The sequence below is a fragment of the Triticum aestivum genome, chromosome 1D (assembly GCF_018294505.1).
Source record: "Triticum aestivum cultivar Chinese Spring chromosome 1D, IWGSC CS RefSeq v2.1, whole genome shotgun sequence".
Lineage (NCBI taxonomy): Eukaryota > Viridiplantae > Streptophyta > Magnoliopsida > Poales > Poaceae > Triticum > Triticum aestivum.
The window spans coordinates 71,725,405-71,734,549 of NC_057796.1; positions in this window are offsets into that span (position 1 = coordinate 71,725,405).

Genomic DNA, 9,145 nt, shown 5'->3' on the forward strand with positions numbered 1-9,145 from the left:
CCCGGCGGAGGACGCCGGTACGAGCCCAGGGCCGCGCGGGGGCGCGGCGCGGGAGCCGGCGGGAGGCCGGAGCCAACCGGGGCAGGCGCGATGGGGAGCAGGGAGCTCGAGGTGGCGGCCTGCACCAGCACGGGCGGGGGCTCACGCACGGGAGGCAGTCGCGGAGGAGCTGGCGGCCCGCGCGAACAGAAGCTGCAGCCAGCGCCTGTACGGAGCGGAGCCAGTTGGCCGGAGCGAGGTGCCGCGATGAAGCATGCGCGCGGCCACAAACGTAGCAGCGCGGGGCCGGGGTCAAGCTAGAGTCTGCCTACGTGGGCGCGGTGGAAAAAGACGCCCGCGAGGCTGCCCGCCTGTGTGAACAAGGGCCAAGGTAGCTAGCTAGCTTGGTTAGCGGAGCCAATGGAAAGGTAGCTAGCTAGCTTGGGCATGAGCCTGTATCTGGCTTGCATGCTAGACACAGCATGGAGGGGAGCCGATGCGAGCAGCCCGTGGATGGATGCGGCCGACCGAAGCGAGGCCCCGCGTGCGGCGCGCGCGCGGACGGACGGCCGGCGTCGCAACGGTGGTGATGACGAAGGCGGCGAGGCCGACGACGAGGATGCGCCGTCCCACGCGGCCGCTCCAGGGGCAGGTCGAAGTCGAGCCCCCGAGCGCTACCGGAGAGACGGCGCGACGCCGCGGGGGTGATGGCGAAGATGGTCCCACCCGGACTGCGAAACCAGCAGCAGCGTGGTAGCATAGTATTAGTACCACACCACGGTGGGCGCCAACTGTCGTGGTATTCTCACGGGGGAGGGTGTGAGGCGACAAATGCCACAAGGGCTTAGTGTGAGGGTAAGACTGCTGCTGATAGGACCGGGAGCGGGTATGCGAATAGCACGCGCTAGTTTACCCAGGTTTGGGGCTCTCCGGAGAGATAATACCCCTACTCCTGCATGTCTGAGTATATATCTGAGGTGTACATCGGGCAGTACAAAGTGCTCCTGGAGCTGTATCTGAAGTCAGTGCCATAGGCATCTGACTTGGTATATATGCGTATGAGCACAAGTGTGTGCTTGGCCGAATGGATATATGTGTGTGCTAGCTAGCTTGCTTGCTAACTAGTATGCATGCATGGAGTGTGTGAGAGTGTCCAGGGAGCCATTGTGGCCGTGGTGGATGGATGAATGCTAGCTATATATAGTGTGGGGTAGCTTACTACCTAAGCTAGGTAGTGGCGTGGGGGACAAGTGGGCATGGGGCACCATGCCCATGTACGTGATGTGCATGCCTCCTTGTCCATGGCGCACTTTATAAAACAGTGCCCAGGGACAGATACACTGTAGATGATGTTGTCGCGGTACAGCCGTCTTGTCCGCGGTATGGCCGCCACGTCGGGGTCTTGTCGGTGTCGGGTCGGGCTGCAGTCGGCAGCCGACTGATTGGCGCAGTCGGCAGCCGGCAGCCGGCCGGGCAGAGCAGTCGGACGGGGAGCCGGCAGGAGCAGCCGGGCAGTCGGACTAAGGGGCTTTGCTAGCCCCGATGTCTTGAATTATTGTCTCGCCGTCTTCGGGGTATCCGTGGCCAATTACTCCGACACCGACCAAGATCTGCTAGCGGATAGATGGACTAAGGTCCTGACGGCCGAGGAATACGAACTCGAGCGCCCAACCAAAAGATACCCAAAGCGCAGGATGCTACCCCAACTCGAGGAGGAAGCATTAAAGCCTACGCTTTCAGCGTATGATGCGGCTGACCGGCCACCTCGTGGCCGAGACAAAGTGGCATATCAAGCCGAGGTCCAGCCCGCACCCCGTCGCCAGATAAGCAAGAGTACCAAGGCCCGGGGCAACACGCAGGACCTGCGAGACATATTGAAAAACAAAGCAGGACATACAAGATCGATCTACGGATCACGGGGGCGCGTCCCAAAGCGTGACGACGCTCGTCATGCCGGATATACTAAAAGCAAATCCGGCCGGGCCGAACACAGCAAACAAGACTCGTATGAACTGCGTCGTGATATAGCCCGGCACAGAGGCGCCGCACACCCCCCATGCTTCACTGATGAAGTAATGGAGCATGAATTCCCAGAAGGATTTAAACCCGTGAACATTGAATCATATGATGGCACTACAGACCCCGCGGTATGGATAGAGGATTTCTTCCTCCACATTCACATGGCCCGCGGGGATGATCTACAAGCCATCAAGTATCTCCTGCTAAAACTCAAAGGACCGGCTCGACATTGGCTGAATAGCTTGCCAGCAAACTCCATCGGAAGTTGGGAGAACCTGGCAGACGCATTCCTGGACAACTTCCAGGGCACTTATGTGCGACCACCGGATGCTGACGATTTAAGTCACATAACACAACAACCCGGAGAGTCAGCCAGGAAATTCTGGACTCGGTTCCTAACTAAAAAGAACCAAGTTGTCGACTGTCCGGATGCCGAAGCCCTAGCGGCCTTTAAACATAACATCCGTGACGAGTGGCTCGCCCGACATCTCGGCCAAGAAAAGCCAAAATCCATGGCAGCCCTCATGACACTCATGACCCGCTTTTGCACGGGCGAAGATAGCTGGTTCGCCCGTAGCAACAACACAGCAAGCAACCCTGGCACATCAGAGGCCAGAGATAGCAACGGCAAACCCCGACGCAACAAACACAAGCGCCGCAAAAATGGTGAAAACGCCCAAGATATGGCAGTCAATGCCGGATTTAGTGGCTCTAAGTCCGGTCAGCGGAATGGGCCACTCAAAAATGACAATTCGAGTACGTCCAGTATGGACCACATACTCGACCGCCCATGCCAAATCCATGGCACCCCAGGAACACCAGCCAATCATACCAACAGAAAATGCTGGGTCTTCAAACAAGCCGGCAGGTCAGGCGCCAAAAACAAAGATAAGGGGTTCCAAAGTGATGATGGCGACGAGGAGCCCAGATCACCGAATACTGGAGGACAAAAGAAATTTCCCCCGCAAATCCAAACGGTGAACATGGTAAACATCACTCCCAACCCGAACCGGATGCGCACCCTTAGGGATGTTGACTTAACGGAGCCAGTCGTCCCACAATATGAACTAGGGCCGATCACCTTCAACCGCACGGATCGTCCGGTTAACGCCAATCATGGCAATCCAGCCGCACTAGTCCTCGACCCAATAATTGACGGGTTCCACCTCACACGAGTCCTTATGGACGGAGGCAGCAGTCTAAACCTGCTTTACCAGGACACAGTGCGCAAGATGGGCATCGATCATTCGATGATCAAGCCCACTAAAGCCACCTTCAGAGGTATTATACCAGGTGTGGAGGCCAGCTGTACAGGCTCCATCACCCTTGAGGTAGTCTTTGGATCACCAGACAATTACCGTACCGAAGAGTTAATCTTCGAAATCATCCCGTTTTGCAGTGATTATCAGGCACTGCTCGGACGAACCGCGTTCGCTCGATTCAACGCGGTGCCACATTACGCCTACCGTAAGCTCAAGATGCCCGGTCCACGCGGCGTCATCACGGTTGATGGCAAGGCCGAACTTTCCCTCGGCACCAAGGAGTATACCGCTGCTTTAACAGTGGAAGCAACGAGTGGCACCTTCCAATCGAACCTCGAGTCGACGGCCCGGCTCCCTGACACCGCCAAAGGACTCCGAACTACTTCGCGGCAGGATAGCCCGGCTCGTCCAGAGCTCAATTAAAGACTCCGGCGAAGGCCAGGACAGGCCGCATATAGCGGCTGAATCGCTCTCCGGCACACGAACATTCCTTACATTTCCTTTGCAGGTTTACCTTTGCGCCGACTAGGACTAGCGATATGGAAGCAGCTCGAACGCGCAAGGGAATCCTTAGATATTCCTCGCAATGACCATCCGACTATACTCCGGATCCGCACACAGCTTCTTTCCCCCTGATCTCAGCAGATTCCACAGTCATATCCCTTTTTTATCTCATTACTTGTACTCATACGCATCGACGTACTATTCAAATACAACATATGGATTTATATGACGCTTATCTGCTGTTATTTCTTATTGAAAGTCTTTTGTCAAGTGGCATCCGTACATCGCGATATGCCTTAAATATGCCAGGGGCTTCGTTTTACCCATAATACGACAATAAAGTCCGAACACCTTCATGGAAGTTCGGCACCCCAAACTTACAGCATTATATGCATCAGCTCCGAATCATGTCTTGGGTCAAATGTTGGGTTTGCCCGGCTCCCACGTTTTGTTGCCTTACGTTCCGCTATATCGGCTAAGGCGGCACAGGGAGAACTACTGCGATTGTGTCCCGGTTCTTCCGGACGAGCACCTCAGTAGAGAAAGCCGAAAACTGACTATCATGATACAGCGAGAGCTGGTCAGCTGTTCGAGAGGTTGTAAAATATTTAAGGATTTCTCCTGCATAATGCCATAACCAATGCAGAGTGCGATGGATCGGCTTTTCTTTTGATCAGGTGCTTATAGAGCCCCTCGTGCGGTCTTCCGAACACCAGGGGCTGCGCCTACCTTCCTTTTCTAACGCTCCTATGGCTAAGTGAGAGTGATAAAGCCCTATAGTCTGATTGCCTGGTTCGTTGTGCTGAACACCTCCTTCGAAGGACCCAAACCTGGGATAAAGAGTGATCAGGTTTATCCCGAACACCCCCGTACTTCCTACGTGGGGGCAGAAGCCGACGACTGGCCAACTCTCAGGATTAATATATAAAACGGCCGCGCAGGAGGATAAACTTTCATATAACAGGCAATAAATAATAGAAATGACCTTGTTCAAACATTACAAAGGACAACATGATTTGCATTCATGGAAATATAACGTCCTTGGTGCATAGCTCCGCTGCAAGGTAGGATCCTTTCAGGACACTTTCATAATATAATTCGGGCTTGCGGTGCTCCTTCCCCACTGGCGGTCCCTCGGTCATCAGCTTTTCAGCATCCATCTTCCCCCAGTGCACCTTTGCGCGGGCGAAGGCCATTCATGCACCCTCTATACAGACCGACCGCTTGATGACGTCAAGTTGAGGGCAGGCACCTACAAGCCGCTTCACGAGCCCGAAGTAGCTGCTTGGAATCGGCTCGGCGGCCCATAGCCGGATAATCAAATCCTTCATGGCTAGTTCCGCCGCCTTATGCAGTTCGATCAGCTGTTTCAGTTGATCGGCAAAAGGCACCGGATAATTCGGTGCCAGATACTGCGACTAGAAGAGCTTATCCGCAGTGTTCCTTTCTTTGGCTCGGTAGAATTGGGCGGCATCCGATATGCTGCAGGGCAGCTCCGCAAATACCCCTGGAGAAATCCGAATTCAAAATTAGAAACATGATTTTCTCCTCAAATACTTGCTTTACATGGAAAAAAGCCTTACCCGCCGCGATCTTCCTCGCCTCTTGGACCTCCTGCAGGGTGCTTTGGGCTTCCCCCCAGGCATCGCTCGCAGCCTGATGAGCCTTGGTGAGTTCGGATTCTTTCTCCGTTAAACTCTGCTCCAAGGCCTCGCATTTCTTCACGGCCTCTTGAAGCTCCTGCTCAGCTTCAATAACCCTGACCTCGTGCTTCTCACGAAGAGCCTGCTCTGCGGCTGCCTTTCTTTCGGCCTCGGCCACAGCCTTCTTAAGAGCCTCGAGTTCGGCCATCATCCCTAGCGCAAATCATGAAACATATTTTATCATACTGGAAATTCGTTCGCAATAAACGCGAACAAGACTTGCGCATACCTTGTTTATCTCCCAACTGCCTTTTGAACTGGCCAAGTTCTTCTTTGGCCCGCTCCAGACTTTGATTCAGTCCAGAGACCTGCGCAGTATGAGAGGCAATAGCCGCTACAGACGCCTGCTTATAAAAGAAGAGAGATAGATGTCGTCAAGTGAGTCTTCCTGCGAACATAAATTTGATCCTCTGTCCGGTTCTTTCTTTCACCGAATAGTGTATCAGGGGCTACTATCCATACCATGACACTCTTCGAAACCTCATAAAACATACCTCAAAGCCTCTCATAAGGCTGATACAGGCTTCATTCAGTCCACTCTCAGCAGACTGAATCTTCTCAATCACCGCACCCATAAGGGCATGGTGTTCATCAACGATGGACGCGCTCTTCAGCGCCGCCAACAAAGCATCCGGCACCTCTGGTTGGACAGAGATTGCCGGTGGAACAGGCACGCCCTCTCCAGCCGAGGGAGGTCGCCTGCTTGATTCTGGAGCCGTATTGGTCTCCAGAACTGCGTCCGGCTGAGGGCCAAATTCAAGATGGCCCCCGTTGTCGACTCCCATGGAATCTTCTCCCCCGTGTCTCCGGCCCCTGAAGTTTGACCTCCAGGCGCCGCCTTCACGATCTTTTCCTCCCCTCCTTGGCCGGGGTCCTTCTGGGACGAAGCCTCGGTGTTATTCACGTATTTGGGGGAAGGGGCCTTCGGGGGCGTCCCTCTCTCCATAGCATCCAAGCTCAGCAAATCCTCTGATGAGGATCGTTCGGTGCGGGACCTCGCCGGACTACAAAAAATATGGCTCAGGTAAAATACTATGCCATGATGAGTCTGGACGCATAAACGTGTTCGGATTTTATATCCTCACGAGTTTACTAGGGGATGGGCCCTGGGATCCCACGTCGTGCTGCTGTCAGCGGCGGCAGTGGACTCTTCCGGAAAAGGAGCTTTTCCCCTTTTAGGCGACTCGGCCTCCAAGTGTACGGAGGCCGTCCTCTTCTTTCTTCCCCCCGCTGGGGATTCGTCTTCCTCCTCCTCCTCGTCCTCTTCAGAGACGGAACAGGCATGGGAGCCTTCGGATATTGTGTCCGAAGTGCCGCGGCGACGGAGGCCGCCCCGGGTCTTTTTGGCCTCCTTCTCAGTCTTCTTCTTCGGCGCCTTGTAAGGCGCCGGGACCAGCATCTTCGTCAGAAGTGGGCCGGCTGGTTCTTCGGGCAGCGGGGCCGGACAGTGGATCCGCTCCGCCTTCTTCGTCCAGCCCTAGGAGAGTTGTGGAAAACACATTAAGCATTTCCCTTGGGTTATGCGGATAAAACGTATGATGACTTACCGAGCTTGCATGGCGGGACAGTTGGTGCCCGCGGTCCTCAGTTGAGTCCGGCCATGATTTGCCGGACTTGAAAAGCACCTTCCAGATGTCTTTGTGCGAGGAGACAAAGAGCTCTCGCAGGGTCTGGTGCTTGGCCGGATTGAATTCCCATAGATTGCAAGTCCGGTGTTGACAAGGCAGGATCCGGCGAACTAACATCACCTGGACTACATTGACAAGTTCGATGTTCTTGTCTTCCATATCTTTAACGCGCGTCTGGAGCACCGACAGTTCGTCGGACAAAGACCAGTTCAGGCCCTTCTTGGGCCAGGACGTAAGCCGCAGAGGGGCTCCAGATCGAAACTCGGGAGCAACGGCCCATTCCGTGCCGCGCGGCTCAGTGATGTAGAACCACTCTTGTTGCCACTCTTTGACGGAATCATTAAAAGTACCTGTTGGCCATGTGACGTTGGGCATCTTGCTCACCATAGCGCCCCCACACTCGGCGTGCTCGCCGCCCACTACCTTGGGCTTCACATTAAAAATCTTCAGCCGTAAGCCGAAGTGTGGCGAGATGCAGAGAAAAGCCTCGCACACGACAATGAATGTCGAGATATTGAGGAAGGAATTGGGGGATAGATCGTGAAAATCGATCCCGTAATAATACATGATGCCGTGAACAAACGGGTCGAGGGGAAACCCTAGCCCGCGGACAAAGTGAGGGAGGAATACAACCCTCTCATGGGACTCCGGAGTAGGGACGATCTGTCCCACCGTCGGGAGACGGTGGCTGATTTTCTTGGCCAGATACCCGGCCTCCCGAAGCTTTTTGATATCCTTCTCCCGGATGGTAGAGGCCATCCACTTGCCTCCTGCTCCGGATCCGGACATTTTTGGAAGGCCTTTGTGGGCGGAGAAGACGACCACTCGGGCGCTGGAGCTCGAGCGAAGGGGAATGGATCGGGAAGAAGGAAGCATGGGTGCGAAAGGGAGGCCTTATCCCCTTATAAAGGCAGCAGGGATTCCCCGCCTCCCCACTTGCCCGGTAAACTCGCTTGGTCCCCAAGTGCCATGATGGATGGCGCGGTTGGGTTACCCACACCCGTATTGATGAGAATCCCGTGATAAGGGGACACAATCTCTGCTTCGACAAGACGTGCCCAGAAAACCGCCTCGCGATATGTGCAGTGGCTGGTTGAGAAAAACGGTTCGAGTAATAACCGAGCCGTGGCGTGGTGTCACGCTATGAAATTTGTTAGCAGATTAGATTTGTGGGATATTGTGCTCTCTAGGGTGGTATGTGGAATTTGTTTTGCAGAGCCGGACATGATCCTTGTGTTCAAAATCTTCTATGGAGTATTCGGAGGAGGAACCCACCTTGCAATGCCAAAGACAATCTGCGCACCGGACTCATCGTCATTGTCGGAGTAAGTGGCCACGGGTAGCCAAACCGGCTACCCCTGGCTCTTCAGAAAATTTATCAGGCCTTTGGGCCTTCAAGCACTCCAAGCATTTGGGCCGCCTTCCCGGGCCGACTACCATTAAAGCCGACTCCCGGATGGCGACCCAGCCTCACCGACTCCAAGAAGCCGGCCAAGAAGGACGCCGACTCCTGGAAGCCGGCCAAGACGACAACCACTCCTACATAACGACGACCTGACGGGGCATGGCCACAGTGCGGCCCATGACCCCCGAAGCCCGAGGCGGGCATGGCTACAGGAGGCCGTACGGGAGGGATGTCTCCCGTGCGGCCCGGCACTGTAGCCACGCCAGCCACGACGTCATCCACGACCCCCTCCTGTACGGCCCAAGGACTGCGGGCCCCTTCAGCCAGAGAGAGGCGTGAAGGCGGCCCGGCTTTCCCTAGTCGGCCGGGAGCATAGCCGGCCTCCGGAAGCCGGCTACTCCCTTCCTCGAAGCAGGTGCCCCATTAAGGAGACAAGACGAGGTGAGGCTACAGTGATAGCCCCTGAGGCGGCCCACTGTAGCCATGCTCACCTCGACAAAGCCCTCATCTTCAGAGGCGCGGCTACAGTAAGCAGCCGCCGACAAGACCCTAGGCGGTGGGGCCGGCCTGTCGACCGAGGAGCCGGCAGCCGGCGGGACCCAGCAGCCGGCAGAGAAGCCGGCGAGCATAGACACTGACGGCTGG